The 25,044-nt window shown below is 29.7% G+C and overlaps 1 long non-coding RNA gene and 1 pseudogene across 1 annotated transcript in view; both read right to left on the reverse strand.

Annotated features, from left to right (window-relative positions):
* LOC113384775 overlaps positions 1–2,155 on the reverse strand; it is a 9,319-nt pseudogene extending 7,164 nt beyond the window's left edge.
* Positions 2,156–3,927: 1,772 nt separating this feature from the next.
* Positions 3,928–25,044, reverse strand: part of LOC113384776 — a 28,928-nt gene continuing 7,811 nt past the window's right edge. Inside the window, exon 2 of the long non-coding RNA XR_003367951.1 lies at positions 3,928–4,010. This is a non-coding gene — a long non-coding RNA (uncharacterized LOC113384776). The remainder of the gene's footprint in view (positions 4,011–25,044) is intronic.

A 25,044-nucleotide genomic window follows, 5' to 3' on the forward strand; every position in this document is an offset into this window, starting at 1 on the left:
GAGTATTACTGTATTTGAATAATGATATTGTATTGTAATGTGGCAACATACTTGTCATTGTCGAGGATCTTGCCACAGGGGTGCGCACGTAATTTGGCCAGGCACTCGAGATCTTCACTGCAATATTGTGAAGTTTGTTGTTGTTGAGATTGTGCCGATGATGTTTGTGGTCTACGAGGGTGCTGTTTTTTGTTGTTGCAGTAGTTGCTGAATGCAGCGATGTAGAATGCTTTCGATATAGAATTCCAACTTACCCAACTCACCAATAAACTAAAAGAAATTGATAAATAGTTTAGGATATATTCAAAATATATGAACATAAATATGTCATTAAATAAATAAAAACAAGTGAATTCAGTGATCAAAATCACAGTATTTCTTTTTATTACCTTGATATTTCCGAGCATTTTGCGCTTGGCGAGGTGCTTACGTTCCTCATCCTCAGGGGACAGTTTTCCTCCATATTCATTAAATGCTTCACTTGCCGCAGATCTGTTTTCAAATTCAGCGCGGCACTTATTTAATAATAAAACTTAAATGTGCAAGGGGTTGATTCTCTTTCAAAATTTGGTGCTTCTTTGGATAGGCGCTCACAGAGATGTGCATACATAGAACTATAAAATAACAAGAATAAGATATTCTGAAGATAATAATAAGATAATAAACTTCAGCATCATGTAGCTTGGTATCACAATATCATTGAAAAATATGCTATATTACAAATATAAATGTTGTATCAGAAAATTTTATATATTTTATTTATTTATTTATTTAAATATATAGCCCAGATTACTCCAAGAGGACTCAAAATACAGTTATTTTACATAATGAATTACAATTTAAATATATACAAAATTACAATATATAGTTATTAACATAAAATGCTTACATAAAATTACATATGCAGAATGTAACAATATTATTTATAAACAGAATAAGATAAAATAATGAGATATTTGAAATGAAAATAAAAAGGTTAGCTTGTGCAGATGGAGATTATTTGATTAGGTGAAGTGTTGTGAATATCTATTTCATTATTAATTAAGTTAAAGTTAGAGGACATAAGTAGAATAGGCGAATTTAAGAGAGCATTAGATTTAGGAGTAGAATAATTGAAAATAATTGTGAACGCATAGATAGCCTTGGAACATTAAAGGATAGTTGACTAAGAATAGAGGACAGTCTATAGAATTATAGCAAAGTTTGAATAAGAACATAATTGTACAGATAAATCGACGCGAGGCAAGGGAAGCGCATGGTAAATTTAAATTGTTTACAATTTCTCAGTATCAAACCTAAAGATTTGTGTGCTCTATTACAAATATCAGTTATATGATACGTGAAAACAAACCAGAATCAAATAGAACTCTTAAATCTAAAATTTTATTACATCTATCAATGCTGGTGTTAGAAATTTATAATCAAAAAGTATTGGAACGCGCTTATGTAAAAAACTGAGAATCTTGCACTTTGATATATTTAAATGTAATTTATTATAGATACACCAAGAGTGGAAAGAGTCAAGTTGAGACTGTAATAATAAGCAGTCATCAATAGAATTTATTTTGAGACATAGTTGAGATCATCTGCAAATAATAAATGTGGACAGCTAATAATATCAGAAATGTCATTAATAAAAATAATAAATAGTAGTGGACTGAGAATGGATCCTTGAGGAACACCCGAACTGATATTTTCAATGTTGCTCAAGAATCCATTAAGATAAACTGTTTACGCTTATGAAGATAACTCTTAAAAAAATAAATAAGTGAAGAATTAAGACCAATCTTAGATAATTTAGTAAGAAGAATGTTATGATCAATTTTGTCAAAAGCTTTACTGAATCAGTGTAAATAACATCAACTTGTCCATTAGTGTCAAGATTCTCAGCTATATATTTGTTTAATACATATTAAATTTGTTATCGTAGAACGGGCAGGCATGAATCCATGTTGATTAGTAGAAATTAAAGTTCTCACAGGAGGAACAATAAAATAAAAATAATAAAAAAGGAATATTAAAATTTAACTTAAATTACCTATACTTAGGCTCCTCCAGCGCCTTTTCAAAAATGAGTAGAATTACACCATGTAAAATAACTTTCGAATCTAGTTCAGTACGAAGCAGATCATCACTTAGCTTCTGGAATTTTTCCGGTGTGAGTTGTTAAGAATGCCTCGTACCTATTGAAATATTCATTTCATGATCAAACCAGAAATAAAGTCTTAGCAACTAATAAAGAATATTAACACTGTCATGATCAGTCCCAGACAATAATTAAATATTAAGTAAAAAATCCCTTAACTAAATGATTTGATTTACCTTGCGGAAGATGAGATCATTCCTTGCCTCTGGATTGAGAGCATCTCGATGCCTTAGTAAAGTCGATGGTGGGACCCAGCGTCGCTTAGCGGGGGGGGCGCTCCCCGAAACACGAGCTACTGGCCCCGCTTGCCTAAAAATAATATAATAATATAACTAGCTGTAAGTGGAATTTGTCTTAAGGCTATTAGAGCATCGTGCCTTAAGGCAAATTGCTGAAACTTCCCGTACCAAAAATTATTATTTTTTTAAAAATGATTAACATTTTTGAAAAAAATTTACTTTGAAAAAATTAGATTTTTAAAAATTACTTTTAAAAAAAAATTTTTTCATTTTGACATATTTTGGAAATTCTGAAGGTTTTTTCAAAGCAATCGTACTGCTTTCACTGCATAAAGACGAAATATCAAAGCGCGTAAGCGCCGCATCGCCGTCTAACGTGTAAACATTGGTACGGAACCCATGGGAATGTAAACAAAATTTATACTTATTGTTAAAATCTCTATAAAATATCTGATAATTTGATGTGCATATGTCTAATGATCATTTTTGACCGCCAAATGGCTCATTTTTTTATTTTTTCCTCCATATCTCCGAAGTCGTTGGACCTGCCTTTCCAAAATTTTGAACAGTTCTTCATTTAGTCAATACAAATAAAATGTTTTTTGAATTATTCAAATCGGACGCTCTGTTCTCTTAAAAACTGAGTTACCGTTTCGGCACTTTTTGCCCCGTATCTTCGGAACGGCTAGATCTGCCTTCGCCAAGTCAGCACGTCTCCTTATCAATACGAATCGAATGTTTTTTGAATTATTTAAATCGGATGATCCGTGTTTCCCGAAATCGTCGACGAAAATTTGTATCCGCACATACATACACACACGCACATACACACACACACACATCCATCCATTTTTTCTAAGGTATGCCAAAATGTTCAGAAACCTCTGAAACGTAAAGATATATAAAATTTTTCATTTTCGATTTTTTTGCGATTACTACAACTTGCTCTACGGGAAGTTAAAAATATGAAGTTGAAGACGAAAAGATTATAAATATTATATTATTGTATAATGAAATAGACAAATGATATGTATATATAAAATATGAAAATTGTTTCATGATCTCTCATACCAGACACCCCCTGCCTGGCAGATATGAAAATATATCAATAAATAAATAAATAAAAAAAAACATCTCTTTGTGAAATTAGAAATGCATCATAAAATTTTACAAATAAAATGAGAAGTTGATCACTAAATTATGGTTTTTGAATATCAAATGAGAGAGCTATCAAGGTAAAAAAAGTTTTATGGAATCTTCCCTATCTACAGTCAATTATCATGTGTAATTTTTTCCTATTTACCTGGGGCACTCCGTCTTGTCGGGTTGTTGGCCCTGCTTTTGGGTCGTCTTCTCAAAGCACCCGGCGGTTATGGTCAAGCCGTTTCGCTGCCTCAGGGGCTGCGTCTCTTGTACACAAAAAATATTGTTCCTAAATGCTCCTTCCAGTTCTTGCACTTTGCAAGATATCTTGGCGTTTTGCAAGTTTCTGTCTTCTGTAATCTGATCGTTTTAGTTACTGTTGCAGTTTCGGGCTTCTGATTAATTGTTACAGAATCTTCGACGTGCACCAACGTCCGTTCTGAAATTATTGTGACTGGTGCAGTTACGGCCTCCGTTTGGGGCTAAAAGAAAGAAAATAAAATTAATACGACATAAAAAAGGAAGAATAGCTTGTAATAGACACTGCCAGTGGCGTCGGAACCGTGTGGGCTTGAGCCCACCCATGAATTTTGATGGGGGGGCTCAGCCCACCCATCAATTTCAAAAAATTATATGAGCTAATATCTCTAAAAAAACGAGCCCACTGGCTGTCTACCAAAAAAAACAAAACGAGCCCACCCATCAAAAATTTGGTTCCGACGCCACTGGACACTGCGTTTTATGGGATAATGGATTGTTTACGAATTTAAATACACATATTGAGCTACAGTAGAAACTCGATTAACCGGACTAATTGTTGTTGTGAGACGACGTTCGGATAATCGAAAATCCGGATAATCAAATATATGAAGAATAATGTTGTATATTTATTAAAAATATAGGGAAATTAACTCTTCCTTATGTATACACAAGGATATTTTTTTTAGATTATATAGATATACTAAACTGCAGCATTAATCATGCAAAAATTCGTACATACATATGAATTGGTCGCGATTGGTAGTCCGGATAATCGCGAATCCTTATAACTGAGGTCCGGATAAACGAGGTTCTACTGTATATACAATATAGTTAAAATGTGATAAATTAGATAAAAGCTAAAGTTTGCGATTTATATAACTTTAACTATTAACAATATGTTCCCACTAATTTTATACTAAAGCATCGTATATATTTGGAAATATTCACAGAACAAAATTTTACCAGAAATTCTTTCAAACTATAAAATCCTAGTAATTTTATGATTACAATCAACTTAATCTTTCTACTTTTGTCAGTGCATTTGTGGTAAGTAACGCAAAAAATTTCATGGCCTAGTAATTTGAATAAATGTTTCACCTACTTTTTATTCTATATTAGTCATTTACGTAGTTTGAAATTAATATTGAATACAATGAACAAACATTTTATCTTCTAAATTGATAAGCACTTATCTGTAATTTTAGACCATGTGCTATGCTAGAAACGTCATTTAATTAGATTAAATCCTTTATACATAAGTCATGAAAGAGGATTCCAATAATCGTCACTTATAAATAATATGAATATGTAATTTGAATAGGAATGAATGATTCGGTATCATTTACTGGATATATTAAATATATAATGATAAAGTTAATGACCGACAAATGTCAATGTCAATGGCAACGCAAAATAAATTTTACACTAAAAACTAGCTAAGACTTTCTCACAAGAATTCTATATATAAATTCATGTAAGGTCAAAGGCATTCGCCTCACAATTGTAGCGCACTTAAAGTAAAACGCATATGAATTTTGTCAAAAAACTTGATAATTTTACACAAATACAACTAGATATAAATAAACACTTTTTACCGTAAGCACCAGTAGAATAATATGAACTAGTTAACTGTTTTTATAAATTATTTGCGAATTTTAGTGATCCCGTTCGACACTAATGAAGACTATCGCATCGGGAAAATTCTGTGAACTGAAGCTTCTTTACACGTGCTGGCTTCCAAACCATTCTCCCCACCATATGGGCGGAGAGCGATTCTCAAACAGCAGGTAAAATTTCCGAAAATTTTAAGCATTTTAAATACATAGTTCCAGGAACATATTAAAATCTTTTTGAAAAGGTTGTACCCGAAGTGTATGGGACAAAAACGCATTATATAACCCATGTTGCCATATGGTCAGATGAAAAATTGTTCTGAAGAATTACACACACGCACACACACACACACAAATATATATTTACATATAACATTTGCATTTTTTTAAGTTAAAATATTTTATATATATAGGAGCTAATTTATAAAATTTAAAAAAAATTATAAAATTGGCGGAGCATGGCATCGCCTTAAGTCAAATTGCCAATACCATATAATTTAGGATTTTTAAAAGTTTTAATTTTTTTTGAAAATTTGAAATTTTTTTTTGAAACTTGATTTTTGGGACCATCAATAAAAATTTGTACTTGATAAAAATCTTTATAAAATATCTGATCTTGATGTGCATATGTCTAGTGCATTTTTCAAAACTTTTTTTATTGGATGTCCAAAACCGCTGGACATGCCTTTCCAAAAATGCAATCAATTCTTTATTCCTTTAATACAAGTCAAGTGTAATGTTTGTTGAATCATTCAAATCGAACGCTATGTTCTCTCAAAAACTGAATAGCCATTTTTTGGCATTTTGTCCCGAATCTTCGAAACGGCTGGACCTGCCTTTGTCAAAAGTAATCAGCACGTCTCCCTATCAATAGGAATCGAATGTTTTTTTAATCACTCAAGTCGGATGATCCGTGCTCTCGAAATGGACAAAAAAATTGTATCAGCACATACATTACAAAGGTAGCTTTAGTGGTTTACAAAATATAATAAAAAAGTAAAAAGAAATGCTATTTTGCCGTCAAATTAGACATATTCACATCAAATTAACATATTTTATATAAAAAGTACAAGTTTTGTTTTCATTTCTAAGGAACTTGCTGGAACATCCCGTACCGTAATTAAAAATCTTGATACGGAACCCAAAAAAATTGACAAAATGTGTGCAGATTATTAAAATCTCTATAAAATATCTGATGTACATATGTCCAATAAACATTTTTGACCGCCAAATGACATTTTTTTAACCGATTTTTATTGAGAGCCCATAATCGCTGGACCTGCCTTCCCAAAAATGTAATCAGTTCTTCATCTTGTCAATGCAAATAAAATGTTTTTTGAATTATTAAAAGCCGACGCTCCGTTTTCTTGACATCTGAGTTACGGTTTTGGCACTTTTTGCACCGTATCTTCGGAACGGCTAGACCTGCCTTCGCCAAAAACTAATCAGCTCGTCTCCTTATCAATACGAATTGAATGTTTTTTAAATTATTGAAATCGGTTCCCGAAATCGTCGGCGAAAAATTGTATCTGCACACGCACACAAACATGCATTTTTTCTAATGTATGCCAAAGATATAAAAAAAATATTTTCGCTTTTTTTGCGATTACTATAACTTACCCTACGGGAAGTTAAAAAAGTAGAAAAATTAAAATATTATGCGCATCAAATTATCAGATATTTTATAGGGATTTTATATAAGTACAAATTTTGTTTGCATTTCTTTCGGTTCTGTACCAAGATTTATAATAATTAATCGTTAGACCACGGCGTTCAAAAACCGAATCTTCAAAGCTTTCAAAAAATTGTAAAGCTTTTAAAAATCCTAAATTATGGTACGGGAAGTTCCAGCAATTTGTCTTAAGCAACGATGCCAAGCATCACTAGTTTTTAATTCCATAAATGCTGCTTAAATATTCAAAGAATTTCAAGATAAAAAAAAAAGAAAATTAAGGTCTCCAAAAAACGATTAAGCATAAATGAATCAAATTTGAAGAAACTAGAAATATTTTCACCAAAAGTATTCAAGTATATTTCATATATCCCATGTACATAGTTGCAGGCAAGTTCTATCGATAATACACCACGTTTTTCACTCCCACAACGAAACGTTCTACTTGTACTGCATCACAGACACACATCTATTCCTGCAGACGTCCTTGAATGGAGTATCTTCAAATGTATACGTAAATTTCGTCGAAATTTACGAACAAGACTATATTTTTTGTATACACAGATATGCCGAATAAAAGGTAGACACAGTCTAGCCGTAACCCACACCAGCACACCACTAAACAGAGACGAAAGTGATTTTTGGGGCGGTTGAGAATTATTTGAAATTAGACTACTATATCTGAGGGATCATGTCTAATGAGATAATGGGTAAATTTCGATGATGAATTAGAGATAATGAAGAATGGAGTCAATTAGGTGCTTTTTGAAAACTAGCTGTAAGTGGAATTCTGTCTTGAGGCAATTATGGCATCGTGCCTTAAGGCAAATTGCTGGAACTTCCCGTACCGTAACGAAATGTTCGAGGAATACTGAATGTTTTCAAATAGATTATTATAAATATTGTAACATTGTGTAATATTTATAAGAATTATATAAACTGAATTGAAATTATTTGTAAAGTATATTAGAACTATAGTCAGAATTAAAAATAAAATCTGAAATATTTTCGATATACAAAAAACTAAATAAACTAAAAAAAAAAATTGGAACAATTTTTTTTTCCAAAATCAATTATTTTGTTAAGACAAGCAGAAAAGTTTTTTGAATCATTTAAATCGGGCGCTTAGTTCTCTCAAAAACTGCCATTTTTTACATATTTAGCTCCGTATCTTCAAAATGTCTGGGCCTGCCTTTGCCAAAAACTAATAAACACTTCTCCCAATCATTACTAATTGAATGTTTTTTTTAGATCATTCAAATCGGATACTCCGTTCTCTCAAAAATTCGATTTCTATTTTCTGCACTCTTTGCTACGTATCTCCGAAACGGCTGGACCTGCCATTGCCAAAAACTAATCAACTCTTTTCCCTATCAATAGAAATCGAATGTTTTTTGAACCATTCAAATCGGTTGAACGTATCGTACGGCCGAAAACGTGGGCGAAAGTTTGTATCCATACATACATACATACACACACACACACACACACATCCATTTTTTCTGAAGTATGCCAAAATGTTCAGAAACCTTCAAAACGTCGAGAAATGTAAAAATTTTCAATTCCGATTTTCGGCCCATTACAATAACTTACCCTACGGGAAGTTAATAATTCGGATTTTAAATTTAATTCTAGCTATAAATCTAAAGCTCAATTATATATTTGACATAAATAATTTTAACTTTATAATTCAGTTCTTTGAAATATGAGAAAACACAGTAAACGCCGAGCGACACCGAGCGGCGGTAGCAATCTGAAATCCACATGGATTCCACATGCATGTCACATCGCTAAAGGCAAGCTTGTGGATTTCAGGTTGCTACCGCCGCTCAAATCACACGTTGTATACAGAGAAGGTCTTCCATTGTATTGATTATGATTTGTTTTAATATTTTTCATGTAAACATTTATAAACGTCGTCTAATATATTAAAAAATATATATTAAATATATTTATTATATTTTGTCTACGATATATGAATAATTAAAGTTGCAATATTTATATTAATCCATTTGAAAACATTCAAAATTTCTAGTAGTAATTTCTAGTACGGGAACTCCAAGCCTTAAGGTACGATGCCATCCACTAATTCCATATAACAAATTGATATTCAAAATTATTTCAAAATATTTTTTTTATTTACACTTTTAACCTTGTACTTGTAAAAAATGCTTCTATAAATTAAATATTTACATTTTAATTTTGTAAGTTTGTTTAATCCAAATATTGGATTGGAGGTCGGAAATATTATAATAATTTGTAACAAGTTTTTTCTAAACTATATTGCGCGCGATCTAGTTTTGAAAACTTTAATTTTTATAATTTAACCACTTCCCATAGGCCTATAATATTTTAAACCGTTCGGTTCTTGGACCACGCAAAGTTTCATCAGAATCCCAGAAGAGTCAACCTGAGACTTAAGGAACTCGAAGTTTTCAAGAATATTTAAATAAAAAATTACCATATAAAATTATTACTTATTACTTATTACCCTATACAAAATTGTATAAATGATCAACCCAACATTGATGTTCCTTAAATTTCAAAATGTCTTAATTTTAAGAGATACAAATGCGTTTGTCTTATATCTGTACGGATAAATTTTGTTGACATATTTACTGGACTGCGCATTTACAAATAAACGACGAACTTGATAATTTTTTACAGCAAGAGGTCATGTGAATTCAATAATGAATTAATTACAAACTACTTAAAGTTCTTTATGAGAACTATTTAAAAATTAAGTAATTTTCAAGATTAATTAGATAAAATATGAATACAAGACTAATTAAATACCTAATATTAATGAAAAACATTTTTGAACAAGTGAAACGAAAATATTTACATAAAAAATTCAAATAAACTCCAATGTTTTTAGTCTGAAACTGAGTGACGACTCAATAGTTTAAATAAATATAAAATAGATGTTTGCTATTTTTGAAGATAACAAATATTATTGAGTAAAACGATTTCCGTTTTCGATTTGTTTGAAAATTGACTTTAATATCATAAATGAGATAGATATGTATTTGTGATCTATAATTCTAAAGAAACAATTATGACTTATGAGTAGTTATCTTTGTAATTGCTGATAGACTTTTCGGAATTGAGTAATAAAGCAATAAATGTTGAAAACTATTCACACAAAAAGAATATGTATTTGATAACAAAGCAAAGTGTACTAACTTTGTAAGAATAGGTTTATATTAATAAATATGAATCCATTCACAAAAACCTCAAGGGCCGTATATGAATCACGTTATGCTTTTAGTGAGGTGTTTGGGTAGAAAAAAATAAGAGGCTACGTGTATTTTTTACCTGAAATTCTTAAAAATCGACCAGGTGATTAATGGACGACCCATTAACGGACGTGTCATATTAACTTCCCCAAGGAGAAGTTTGTTTTTACTGATAGAACAGTAAATCAAATAAAAATGAATATATTTCAAATTGTGGTTCATAAATGTGATTATATAATGATCATTAATTGATTGCCCTCATATTAGTGTATCCAAACTAACGAGAAAAGTTATAGGATTTTATTATGAAAACTTTAGAACTTTGATATTGTATTTAGTTTGATACTAAAATTAATAACTTTTATTAATTCATCAAAATAACATTGATGCAATGTAAATCGCAGGCTTTGTCGATTGCCAGAAAATGCAACGTCCAAATGCCTGTTAAACTGTGCTTTGCCAAAAATCCTGGGAAACGTGTAGTTTATTGTTTTCATTTTCTATTACTAATTGGACATTTCTAACCATAACACATTATGCAAAAAAACTAAAGCTAATAAAAATTAAATGAGGACAAATTCTCAAGATGCACGTGTTAAACGATTATGATATTATATATGATCATACGATTTTCAAATGAAATGCGCAAGAAGACAATCTTAAACATTATCTAAATCTTAAGTATTTATGTTCAAATAATTGATATTGAGGGACCTTGCATTAGCCACAAAAAATCACGAAACATTACTTGGGGAAGGGATGTACCTGAATTAAAAAATTTAATATTTTTCAACGAAATTGTAAAGATTTCACCATTTTTTGTACTAAAATACACCTGATGCTATATGATGAGGGTTAGATTTAAAATATCACCATGAATTACAAGGGGGAAAGAGACGTCTAAAAATGCTAAAAAGTGATCACATGATTAATAGAGCTGTCTAAAAAAAATGATAATTATAATTATTTATAATAAATAATTAAAAAAGTAATTTAACGAGAAAAAAATGTATCAATACGTGACACATCCTCCTTCACAGAAACATTTCGAACGCGATGATTAAACGAAAAATACTTTTAGCGATAAGTTTATCTTCCATGTTGAAATTTAAATAAACAGTCTACCATTTGTCAGTAAATTAGAATAGATGTATGATAAAAATTTAGTTTACGTTATAATTATAATATGCGCGCTTGATTTGAACTTCGGACGGCTAAAACGTGATAGCCAAGTTGTATCAAATCTGAAAACAAAACATAATTCTTGGAAAGATTGCATTCACATTTGATAAATTAATTCAATTCTTAAACATATTTAATTTTATGTTTTATGTTTATAATAATCAATTCGAGTTTAATTTTTATTATGTTTTTTTACGGTACAGACTGTATAAAGTCAAGGATGTTCATTGACGTTTTTAAGGTTGACATCGAGTTTATCTTGACCTTGTGTAGTTAATAAATTTAAAAAAATAAGATGGTAATTACAATAGAACTTTTCAAGTTGCAATTTGTTGAGTATTATTTCTGTAAAAGATGTGTGGAGAGGTAAATTCATTGAACCCGTCGTCTCAGACAAAGAAACTCAACTACACCTAAATAAACCACTCGTTTTTTCTCACAAATGTCTACATCAGAGGCGTCAAACTAAACTGTAAACCAACTCAAACTAAAAATATAAACCATAAAGAAATAACAAACATGCATAAACAATTAGAATGAATATCCTTGGATCAATTATTAGTGCAATTGGGAATGGATTTAAATTATGGTAATAACTTGTTGCATGAATTAATTACAGTAGTTAAAAATGCTATGGAACCCATAAATCTCAACAACTTTAAAAATTGTATTAAAAATATTTTAATATCTATGGTATGCAAGAAGTATTCTTATTTTAGTCTTATTTGTGCCCACCAACAACAAGAGAAAAAATCGGTATTCCATATGCGTCACACGAGTCTTTGACTTGAAACAGATTGCCGTTGTTTATTTTATGAATCTTGATTATTAAAATAAAACACTACACTGCAATGAAAGCTATTTAAAATACTGAAAGATGGAATATTTATTTATAGTTAAAATGAAAAATGAATTTGTAATCGGATTTATTTGGTAATATTTTATATTAAAATCAAACTTCGTCAAACTAATTCATTTCATTCTTCAACAAAATTTCCCAAAAGTAATTATTTTGTCAAAACAAGCAGAAAGTTTTTTGAATCATTCAAATCGGATAGTCCGTTCGCTCAAAATCGATTTCTATTTTCTGCACTCTTTGCATCGTATCTCCGTAACGGCTGGACCTACCTTTGCCAAAAACTAATTATCACATCTCTCTAACAATAGGAATCGAATGTTTTTTAAACCATTCAAGTCGGTTGATCCGTGCGTCCGAAAACATGGACGAAAAAACATTCATTCTTTTTGAGATATGCCAAAATGTTTGGAAACCTCTAAAACGTGAAGATATGCCAAAATTTCCATTTTCGATTTTTGGGTCCATTACTATAACACCCTTAAATATAAAAAATATTTTATAGAATAATATTTTGAGGATTAAATGATTGAAGTGATGAAGTCGAGAACACGTTAATGAAATGAAGATCACATTATTACCATCATTAAAAAAATATATTTATTAAAATCACAAACAAAATTCTTTTTGCCAGAAAATCAGATTACAACTTCAAGTTTCCTAGACGTTTCATGTCATTATGTATCGTTTGAATCAAAAATTGAAAAAATATGTTACATGAGCTAAAATTTGACCTACAAACGAATTTATTTATACTCTTTGCGATTGATGACCGTTTTTCTAAAAACGGATGAAACGATTTTAAAAATTTAAAATTGTAAGGAATTTTAAATTTTCATCTATGTGATCATGAAAAATACTGAATTGATTTTGAAAATTAGAAAACCGTTCGAAAGACATCAGTTGAAAATTGTGCTGATTAGTCTTAAAAATCGGTCTGATTCGTTTTTCGGTGATTTTAATATTGAGAAACAATTTCAACAATTTACGTTGGAAAAATCATAAGGCGGGAGGTTTCCAATCTATGATAGAGGAGATGGTTGCAAGGGGCAGGGTGCGCAGCTGTTTTCAAATTAATATTTTCGAAAGTAAACCAAAACCATTGAAGTAATATGAAAAATAAATGAGTAAATAATTATTTTTAGGTATATGTTTACTTAATATTGTATATTTAAATTGTTTAATAATGCTTAATATTGTATATTTAAATTTAATGTCTGATAAATAATTGAATGAAATTAGAAGGGTGCATCAATTTTTGTAAAATAATGAGGGAAGGGGTGCGTGGTACTAAAAGATTAAAATTCACTATCGTAAGGTTTTGATGTAGTTTTTTGCGATTAGAGAGTTCAGGGTATTCAAACTTATATGTAACTAATAATAGGCCTACTAAAAGTGGTTGAATTATTAAAAAATACGAAAGCTTGTTATAATACGTCAAATTCGCCGGTTCAAAATTCTATCGCAAAAATTCCTAAAGATGCCAACACAATTCCTATTAACACTTTGGAGACGGCTGTCCACCTCAGTGGACAAACATACTCTGTGAGGCACAGGCTATTTTATAAACAATGACTCAGTTTGCATCGAAAAGGTGAATAAATTACATATAGCAGTGATAAACAGTATTGTATTTTGAAAATAATTTTGAATTATTTTAGTAGTATTTTTAGTCTTTTTCTTTGCTATATGGTCTTTTTTTTAATATTTAAAACGACTGAGCGCTTTTAAATATGGCAAAACGACTAGTAAATTTTGTGAATTAAGCAGTAGTGAAGATGAGTTTCAAATAGACATTCATACAGACACAGATTTTATGAAATTACTATTCGCAACGAAGATATTGATGAATGTGATGATGATATTATCCAACCAACAAAAAGAAGAAAAGGTTCGACAAATTAAATGAAGAGCGGAAGACATTAGCGAATGTCTGAACTGATTCGCCTTCAATAATCGAGTTTGACATACATCAACAAACACCCCAACTACAAATACCAAGCAATATAAGACATCCAATAGATTATTTTACTTTATATTTTATAAATGAATTATTAAACAATATAATAAAAAAAAAAACATTATGGCAGCAAAAAATGACCAATTATAATGACCAATCAGTGGCATATTCTAAATTCTTCAAAAGAAAAAGAGATTGTATTGTCTGTTCTGACAGAAAAGCACCAGGAGGAAGGCGGCGAACAACATTTTATTTTAAAACATGTCAAAATCAACCAGTTATGCATTTTAGAGATTGTTTTGAACGTCACCATTCTTTATAAAATGATCAAAAATAAATTAATACTAAAAATGTATGTCCTTCAATGACCACAAATTTTTATCAAACAAATTGCATAACATGCACAATGAAATCAAATTTACAGCCGGTAAAGTAGATTGTTTTGAAATAAGTCCACTATTTAACTTGAAGGACAATTTTTGCAAGTTGCTTAAATATAAATACCACCTACAAATATTTTAAGAACATCAAATTTTCATCTCCATGTCTGGTATGTAAATTTTGATTTTTTCCAAAGAATGTCAAGTTCAAGCAAAATGAACATTATTAATAGTAGCAGCAAACACACAGAATCCTCTATCGATCATATTGCCGCCATATTAGCGCGCAAGAGGGAGAAAACAAAGAGGTCATTGAGCTAGTGAGGCAGCCGTCCCGCTCCCGCTAATTGCCCTTGCCGAGATAAAGTGTACTCGCACAAAAGCAACTCGGTTGCAAGGTGAACAATCCTAGTAAAAGCACTACTTTTCAATGTGATACTGATAATGAAAAATCTTACGCGGGCAGGACGGGGCAATCATTGTCACATGTACGGAAAACAGAGTTATTAGGATTTTTTTTTTTTTTTTTGAGTCGTGGACCCCCCTTGGGCTTTGTTATCAAACCCCTATTTAACTTCCCGTGGAGTAAGTTATTGTAATCGTCCAAAAATCGAAATTGAAAATTTTTACATTTCTTCACGTTTTGAAGGTTTATGAGCATTTTGGTACACTTCAGAAAAAAATGGATGTATGTGTTATGTGTACCTTTTCGGGTGTACGGATCAACCGATTTGAATGGTTCAAAAAAATACTCGATTCCAATTGACAGGGAGATGTGCTGATAATTTTTTGGAATAGGCAGGTCCAGCTGTTTCGGACATACGAAGCAAATAGTGCAGAAAATAGAAATCGAGTTTTTGAGAGAACGGTGCATCCGATTTGAATGATCTAAAGATTCAAAATTACGGGGAGAAGTGGTGATTAGTTTTTGGCAAAGGCAGGTCCAGCTGTTTCGGAGACACCGAGCTAAATGTGCAAAAATGAAAAATTTTGAGAGAACTAAGCATCCGATTTGAATGATTCAAAAAACTTTCTACTTGTTTTGACAAAATAATTGCTTTTGTAAAAAAATAATTCAAAATTTTTCTTATTCTCAAAAAAATAATTCAGATTTTAATTTTAATTCTGGCTAAAGTTCTAAAGCTCATTTATATACCATAAATAAATAATTTTAACTTTGCAAGTATATATAATTCTTATGAGTATTATACAATGTTACATTATTTATAATAATCTACATGAAAACATTTAATATTTTTCGATCATTTCGTTACGGTACGGGAAGTTCTAGCAATTTGCCTTAAGGCACGATGCCATACACAACTAGTTGAATTTAAAATAGTAAATGTTTGTCAAGATTTGGCAAAAGATTAGTAAGGTTTAATCTTAAATGTCTTGATTCTAAATTTGCCAAGCCTTTCAATAGTTAGCAAAATAAAGGGTCTTTACAATCTCAACCATAATGCTACCACAAATTGAGTGCCTATTTATGTTACATTACATTACATTTTATATATAAAAAAAGAAAGTTTTTTTTATTAACGTTTCAGTTCTTATTGTAAGTATTGCATATAACCTGTTATAAATACAGATATATATTTATAACTGTAGTGAATTGTGATCCCTTTTCATTTCGTAGACCCCGAAATTTTTTACGCCGACGTGGACCCCTTAGAAGTTGTCATGGATTCCTGGGAATCCTTGTTGACTACTCGGGGAATCACCAAAATAATCGATAAAATATGCCCTTAACTTTTATTAACGAACGTTTGTGATGCGATATTAAAAACAAACATTTTAGAATGCGGCAACTCATATCAAAGACTGGTCAAGGGTTGAAATATCAATTTATTTATTTTTATTTATTTATTTATTTATTCATAAGCAAGCCGTAATCAATAATAATAGATATTATTTCAGGCTCTTGTCAAGCTTATTCATAGTTAATATTAAAAGGATAGTAATTTTATAATAATCATAGTAATTTAATATCTATTACAAATTATGACATTGAATTAAACTTGTGGTTCGATTATGAGGGGATTCAGGTGTTCAGGTAATACTATCAATGAGCACCGACTAATAATTTTTGTAGCTATATTTTAATTCACAATATGTATGTATTTCTGGCGGAAATATTCGGTTGAAGTTATCACAAGAATTTGCTTAATGACTTAATAAATCATTAATATATGTCTATATTCATTGCATACATATAAAATGAATTGAAGACTTATAGAAGCTTGATTATTTTTAGACGATAGATGTTAATCAAACACGCTTCACATAACAACCAGAATTATTATTCTGACTGTCGATATCTAGCTATAGAAAAAAATTAATATTTACGGTTTGAAACCAAAGATCAAAATTTTGTAACTTGTGTTATACTAGTTTATTATGCAATTTATTGCAATTATTATTATCAATCAATAGCAATCAAAACTTAATGTGTTAATGATGGCATCTTAATCGAATGACTAAATAGATGGCAACCCAAAAGTTGTTCTTTTTCTAGTTAATTTTATGAACAATGCCGTGGAAACAATTTACACTTAGAAACAAGATTGGATTCAACTTGGAATTTACACTTGGAATATATAATTATAAATTTTAAGCACTACACCGTAATTTGTTACGGTATACAAATATATGTATAGGTTTGCAAACCCTGACTTGAAGTAAGCAGTAAGAATACTTTCGTCAATTTTAATTTTCGTAGGTTAGAAAAATAAATTGATCTTGAAATCTTGAAATGAAAACTACGAGGCAAAATTGTTGAAAATATGTACTAGATAAATTGATGGATTATCAAATATTATGCAATATTTTATAAGAAAATATTTATTTTGTATGCAACAGTAAAAATTGCAGAAAATAGTTATCAAACCATTATTATATAGAATATAAATGCAAATAATACACTTTTCAATGACAAAAGCCTAGATAAGTGTGAGAACCTTACATAACATCTGATGCCATTTTATTCAATTTTATTTAAATAAACATTAGTTTAAGAAACTATAACTAATTAGCTATTGACGTAGTTGTAGAATTCAATGGAATTATACACATTTCATCGACAAAAACTTAATAGTTGTGCGGAAATAACTGTAAAGGGAATCCATCCATTCGTAATTCTTAACTTTATCATTTCGATACCGGAAGACGCGATTATTTCCTACAATTGCTACGCATAAAGCAAAAATATTTATGCGTGACCATTTTTCAATTCCGTTACGAAAGATTACCGAAATTATCACAAATCTTTTTCTATTATTTGACTATATACATATATATATATATGTATATAAAGAATTATAGAATTCTATCTAGGGTGCATCGGAGGTCGGCATGTTCCACGAATCAGGTCAATGCCCCAGCACTTCGGAAATTCACGGTAACTCTCGGCCGAACGAGGAGGATCGGCTCTGCTACAGATTATGAAAACTTCTTGGATAAAATATTTCATATATTTGGTCAATTTTGAACACAAAATTAAAAACCATATGGTTAAAATAATTGAATTTTGAGATATTTAACACGTGTTGAAATAATACCAAAAACAAGTTTCGGTTATATTTTGAATCATACTAAAAACAAGAATATGCAAAACAATTATAGAATTGCAGAGTTAATAATATTTTTAGACTGAATGACGTCTCGGCAATGGTTAATTCAAAATATTTAAATATGAAAGCATAAGCACTATTGTTTATCTCTGAATAGCATTATGATTTTAAAAAAGTTTAGAAGAAAGACTAATGACGCGAGCAAACTGATAAAACATCCGGTTATTTTTGAATAAATGACAACTTAGTCACAAGTTAGTGAACGAAAAATTAGTAGATTGAACAAAATTTTCTAAATTAGCAATAATATGGCAAGAATAGGTTAGCCATAATAGAGCAAGTAACAGAATGTAATAGAAATAACATAATTTATATGCATATGATTTGCTTCTTTTTTGAACAATTAATCCAATAAAATAAATAAGTTTTAGTTTAATTATTTGCGACGTTTCGGAACTAGATCGATCAACAGTATTTTCAGCTAAAAACATTTTTTTTTTAAATAAATAAAATTGATGATAATGAATATTAAACTTAAGAGAGTGGGTTGTGTGCCTGATCTTTAGAAAAAAGATATTTAGAATATTAGAAATTTAGAAGCAAAAATTATTTACCAGCAATATTGATCTATAAATTTGTATCACTCATTTCTTGCCAAAAGCATTTGGACAAAAAATTATTGAAGTATTTAAGAATTTTGTCTTCACTTAGTAAATGGCTGTGATGAAAGTTGAAGTCAAAATTTTCAAATATTTTTCAATAATTCTGTTTACAAGCGCTTTAGGCAAAAAATAGTGATAGATTTATAGTATCAGTATATTCGCAAGTAAATAATTTTTGCTCCTCAATTTTTATTATTTTCTACACTTTTTTTAAAAAAAAGGAAAGGAACACAATGCACTTCTTTATAGATTTTTTTTTACATTCTGTAATCAGCATAGGGGGCGTCCATTAATCACGTGAGGTTTTTAGGGGGAGGGGGGTTTGACAAAAAATCACGAAATATCACGTGGGGGAGAGAGGGGTATAGCAAGATATCACGTGTATTTATATTTTTTAATATTTTTTATAAAAAAGTTCAAACATTTCAAAAAAAATAAAAAAATTACAGTTTTTTCACGTAACTAAAAATACACGTGATGTTTGGTGGGGGAGGGGGGGTAATTTTGAATATTACCAAATATCACCAAGGGGAGGGGGGGTCTAAAAATCCTTAAAAACTCGCTCACGTGATTAATGGACGCCCCCATAATCAAAATGCTGCCCTAACACTGAAATGAGAATGGACTCATTGATCTAATGAAATTTGTTATAAAAAAGGCATGAATAATTCGAAAACACTGTGGTTTGACAAAAAACCACGTGAGGGAGGGAAGGGTGTACTAAGATATCAGGTGTATTTATCTGACTTTTTTTAAAAATCCAAACATTTTCAAAAAAAAAAAAATTGAAAATTATTACAATTTCTCGTAGCTAAAAATACACGTGATGTTTCATGGGGAAGATAATTTTGAATATCATCATATATCACTAAAGAGGAAGGGGGGTCCCAAAATCCTTAAAAAATCGATCACGTGATTAATCGACGCCCCAAAACTATATTTAATGATTCCCAAAAAAATTAATTTCGATAGTTTTCATTTAAATTTTAATACAAATGCATAAATTACATTTCTTGAAATAAAAAAATGCTATGAAGAATTAGTCAATTATATTGTATTTAATTTTGTTTACATTTTCCAAATTTTGTCGCCCTGGGCTCTATCCTCGACTGTAAATCCACCTCTGTATATATTATACAAAACTAATCAAAGAATTTCTTTTACTAACGTTGCCTCAAATCAACTAAAGAATATATTACATTTTAATATACGAAAAAACTACACGTATATCACATTTATCCAAGTTCAATGACCTATCCCTGCAGATGAACAAGTCAACGTTCACGAACTAGACCGAAACCACACCCTCCGACATTCCAAAGTGCGAGGGTGCAAGATTCTATGAGGGTGTATAATAACGCCATCTTGATTTTTGAAACACATCAGACACAAAGTAAAATTTATTAGAATGAGGTTAAAAGAAAATCATTGCACATACATCGCAAATTACCTTGGCAAAAGAACTCATTAAATAAAAGAACAATACTTTCATTGCACACGCGATCGAAAGTGCATATATTAAAATTAAAGATATGCTTATGAATTATAACGTGAAATATTCTCATTATAAAAAACTAGAAATTGCAGAACATAGGAAAGGGCTAAATATTTTGTAGCTAATACATATAATAATCAGCACTTATTTAATGAGTAATTGGAAGTACAAATTGTGCCTATTAAAATTGTTGTATTCCGGAAAGTTTTCATATACGAGTACCAGTAAATTCAATTACTATTTACCATATTTGTACCAAATTTTGCACAAAGAAAATTACCAATTCAACTCAATGACATTGGACAACAAGTTGAAGTAAATAGAAATATCTCAATAATTTTGCATAAATTGCAGCAGGCCTGACCCACTTTTCTTTAACTAGTTTTACAGTGTGTTCATGTAAGTTTACACTAGGAAATAATCGAAATTTGTTCCTGATTTGAACGTTGCTATATTATTGAGCCTTGAGTTGGCATAATCGTCAAGTAATGAGAGCATGGCGGCCTTAACACACTTTTGCTAGCGCGATTTGAATCTGAAGGGACTTGCAGATAGAACCATAGTTCACAACTTGTGTAACTTTATATATAAAAACTTTATATTTTTTGTTTGACGCTGAAATATATTTTTGAAATGTTACAATATAAGTAACTTAGCAGCCAAATAGTTGAAATAAAAAGCAGTAAATTAACTATTTATCATGTACGTTTTAACACTATAAGTATGTTTCTTCATCATGTTTAACAAATTCACACCAGGAGAAAACAAAAGATTTTTAAGGACATTGTTTAAAAAAAAAAACAAAATATTAAACTAAAAGTTACATAAAATTATGTAGTAGGTACATGACTGAGAAACTTAGAATAAAAAAAATTAATTTTGTTAGTCATGTAGTTACTACATAATTTTATTGTTTTACTTTTAATTTAATATTTTATTTTTTAGTTTGTTTCTCGTCTTTAAAAATTATGTTTTGCGTTTTTTCTGGGTTGAATTTGTTAAACAGCTGAATGATGACACACAGTGTCGAATATACAAAATAAATAGTTTAATTATTTAATGTTTTTTATTTCGACTATGATGCAAAAAACATTAAAAAAAAATGTTTCAACGCCCGAATAAAAAATTGGAAGTTTCAATATATACATATACATACACATAAGCATATATATAACTAAATGAAAAAAGAATCATACGCGATTAAAGTATTTTGGTCAAAAAATAATCAAAATTTATTGTATGAGTACGTAGTAAGGCACTTATAAAAAACTATTATTAAAAATAAATCCGCAAGGATTACTATTAGGAATAGTAATACTAATTTTACATTAAATAGAAATATTTCATGAAATGAACTGATTCACCGAAACATTTGTTGTTAAAAATTGCATATAATTATATTAAAATAAATTAACACGTAAATACGATTTTTGTGAAATTTCACAATCATCTGACTGGTGTAAAATACCTATTAGTCATTGATTAGAGTGATTGCCAAAAAAATACAATATATATTAAATGTATGGGTGTAAAGTTGTGAATTGCTTTCTCAACTCAATATAACATTTTTATAGAAAAAATGTTTAATTCCTAATTTAGTGATTTCCAACCTTTTCGTACTACCTCCTCCACGTTTTTTAAAGGAAAAAAAAAACGCTGCGCTCCCCTTAATTTTTCTAAAAATTAATTTTTTAAATAATTAACTAAAATAATTCATTTAACAAGCTTCAAATACGAAATAATATAAAATATTAAGTCAAAATATACATATTTATCTATTGATTCATTTTATATAATTTCAACGTTTTTGGTTTACTTTTTTTGAAAATAGTAGTATGAAGGCAGCTGTATGCCCCCTTGCAACAAACTTGCACTTTCCTGAGGGCTCGCGCCCCACAGGTTAGAAACCACTGACCTAATGATATCCCAATCATTTGAATATTATTATGAAATATATAAAACTTGGATTATCAAATAGCATAGAGTAAAATGTTTTAATTTGTTAGTTTATTCCCACAGTAAAATATTTATATTAAATGAAAAATAAATAATTACGACCATATTGCATATGAATGAAGTTGCTATGACTTTACAAGCAAATGACTTCGGGCTCTCAACTCAAAAAATTTTGGCGTTCATTGAAGCATCACACTTTAGCGCTATGTATATTTTATATAGGTTATAAATATCTTTCTACAAAAAATGCTAAAATAAATAGTAGCTTAATAAAAGTGGAAAATTTGTTACACGCTCGTAACGAATTAGGGAGAGAAATATTCTCTTTAAATGAAGAATTACTATTGGTATAAAATAGTTTTACTACGTGGATGAAATAATTGATGCTACTCAGTTTGACTTTTAGAAATGCATGCTTTAAGTGAAGATAAAATTTACATCTAGCACAGTTTACGAAAAACATGATGTGAACTGGTTAATAATAATTTCAAGGCCGTAACACTGCACTTTACGCCGATGCATCCAATGTATAAATTATTAAATAGAATGATTTAACTTTCTTACGGAAATGAAAGCCAGAATCTCAAACATCACCCATGAGTAATGGCTAACAATGGAGTCAATTACAAAGACTACATATACCGATATGTAGTAAAAATAGTAGATATATTAAATAAATGTGTAAGATAACTAAGATTGGCTATGGATGCGACATTTTAATGGAAAAAGCCAACCCATCATGACGCATGCACAAGACCAAACCCGAAACCCTCGATAAACTCTAAAACCGAAGCTTAATTATTCACATCACAAATGATCACAATAGATTGCCACTTACCGAAGATTCTTTAGCACTTATTTATAATTATACTAAACTAGAAATTTTAATTAAACCTTAAACTAAACATATAGGAATTTTTAACACTTATTGGCCGATGCTTGATGTGACAGAAGCCTCTTCGTCACTGATCGGCTAATGTCGTTTGCTTCCGGAAGCTGTAGTGTGGCCAAAATGGATGAAATAAAGTTACGTTTTCGAATTTTAGAATTATAATTTGAAAATATTTAGGATTACACAAATAGAACGAACACAATTTTAAATGGTTAAAAATGGCAACTAAAGTATTAAAAAAATGAATAAAAGTTATTAGGTGAGATTGACAGGAAACAAATGATTGAAGGAAAGGGGCATCTACTGGCGTTTGTCGAATGCAGCGCAGTGAAGTCTAACTTCAAGCATGACACGTCTTTGGTTTAGCGCGCAATTTGAAATCAAGAACATTAACTAAATTTAAATATTGTACATTTTTATTTTTAAACTTTAATTTTTGTCAAATGACCTGTATATTTGATATGATCGCCATAAATCTAATTGTACATACTTATACCAATATAATACAGATATTTTAATATATTTGCTGTAATGTGAATAAAAAAAGCAAGAAATAAAAAATTGAACAAAAATCCTAGAAATTGAACAAAATAATTGTTATGCAAAAGTTGATATATTGATGATTATATGCTTCACCTAATTTATTTTTATTAAATAACGTTTAATATATCATGTTTGTGAATTAACCTCTTCGAAATGACATTTGTTACTTATTCGTTAATGTTATAATTTATAGTTATAATTGACCATTTCAAAATGATAATAAGAAAATCTGATTATTGATTTTATCTTCCTTCATTCACTTTTTATAGCAATTACTGTCTCTTCTAATTATTCTACATGAGCTTTGTAAATTATTAGTAAAACGTGGAATAACCTCAAAACTATAAATTTCTATAAATAATTATAAAACAATACAATACAATATAATTAAAAATGTCGATTGAAATATCAAAATCCAAGAAGAAAAAATGCGAAAGAAAACGAATACGTGCCCAACATTTGATAGAAAATACAACAAATATTACTTTTTGCACTACACCAACTCAGGTATGAAAAATACAATATTTAACTATATGTAAATAAACAATACTGTTTTTTAGGAATAATTCAACATTTTTATTGATATAATAATTTATTTTCACATACATTTTTAACAAAACATAATGTTTTATTAAATAGATACAATCTTCTTAAATTTGTGTTAATGAATCTTTTCTTTGTAAGAAGGAAACATATTAATTAATTATTAATTTACTAATTTCATGTTTGATTTTAATAAAAAAAGACAATAGTCTGTAAGCATTTGAACTTTTGATTTTCGAGGATGTTCAATAATTTTATACTTCAATTTCTTGCAGAACATAGTAATTTGCAATGCCGGACTTGTGTCAGGTTTAACTCGAGAATGTATTGTTGAAATTTTTCTAAATATGGAAATATAGCAAAAATTGTTATGGTACCAGGTCAATCGTTTTGTTTTATTCAATTCCAAGACGTCTCTAGTTCTGAGAAAGCTATGAATGAAGTAAATGGCCTTTTAACTATTGGACAGAACGATGGAGTTGTATACCTTTCCTATGTAAATGCTTTACCAGATTCTAAAACTGATGACGAGTACCATATGATACCTCAAGATTGAAAATTATAAAAGATATAGTCACCACACACAGAAGAAATTAATTTACTATCACTTATTGATTGGGATAAAAATTGTAATGATGAATGAACACCGTAAAGTCAACATTATGGTTTTGAGTTTTATTATGATACAAA

Source organism: Ctenocephalides felis, unplaced genomic scaffold, assembly GCF_003426905.1.
Source record: "Ctenocephalides felis isolate EL2017-DRISC unplaced genomic scaffold, ASM342690v1 CF-g0.4_SCAFFOLD_03571, whole genome shotgun sequence".
In the NCBI taxonomy this organism is placed as follows: Eukaryota; Metazoa; Arthropoda; class Insecta; order Siphonaptera; family Pulicidae; genus Ctenocephalides; species Ctenocephalides felis.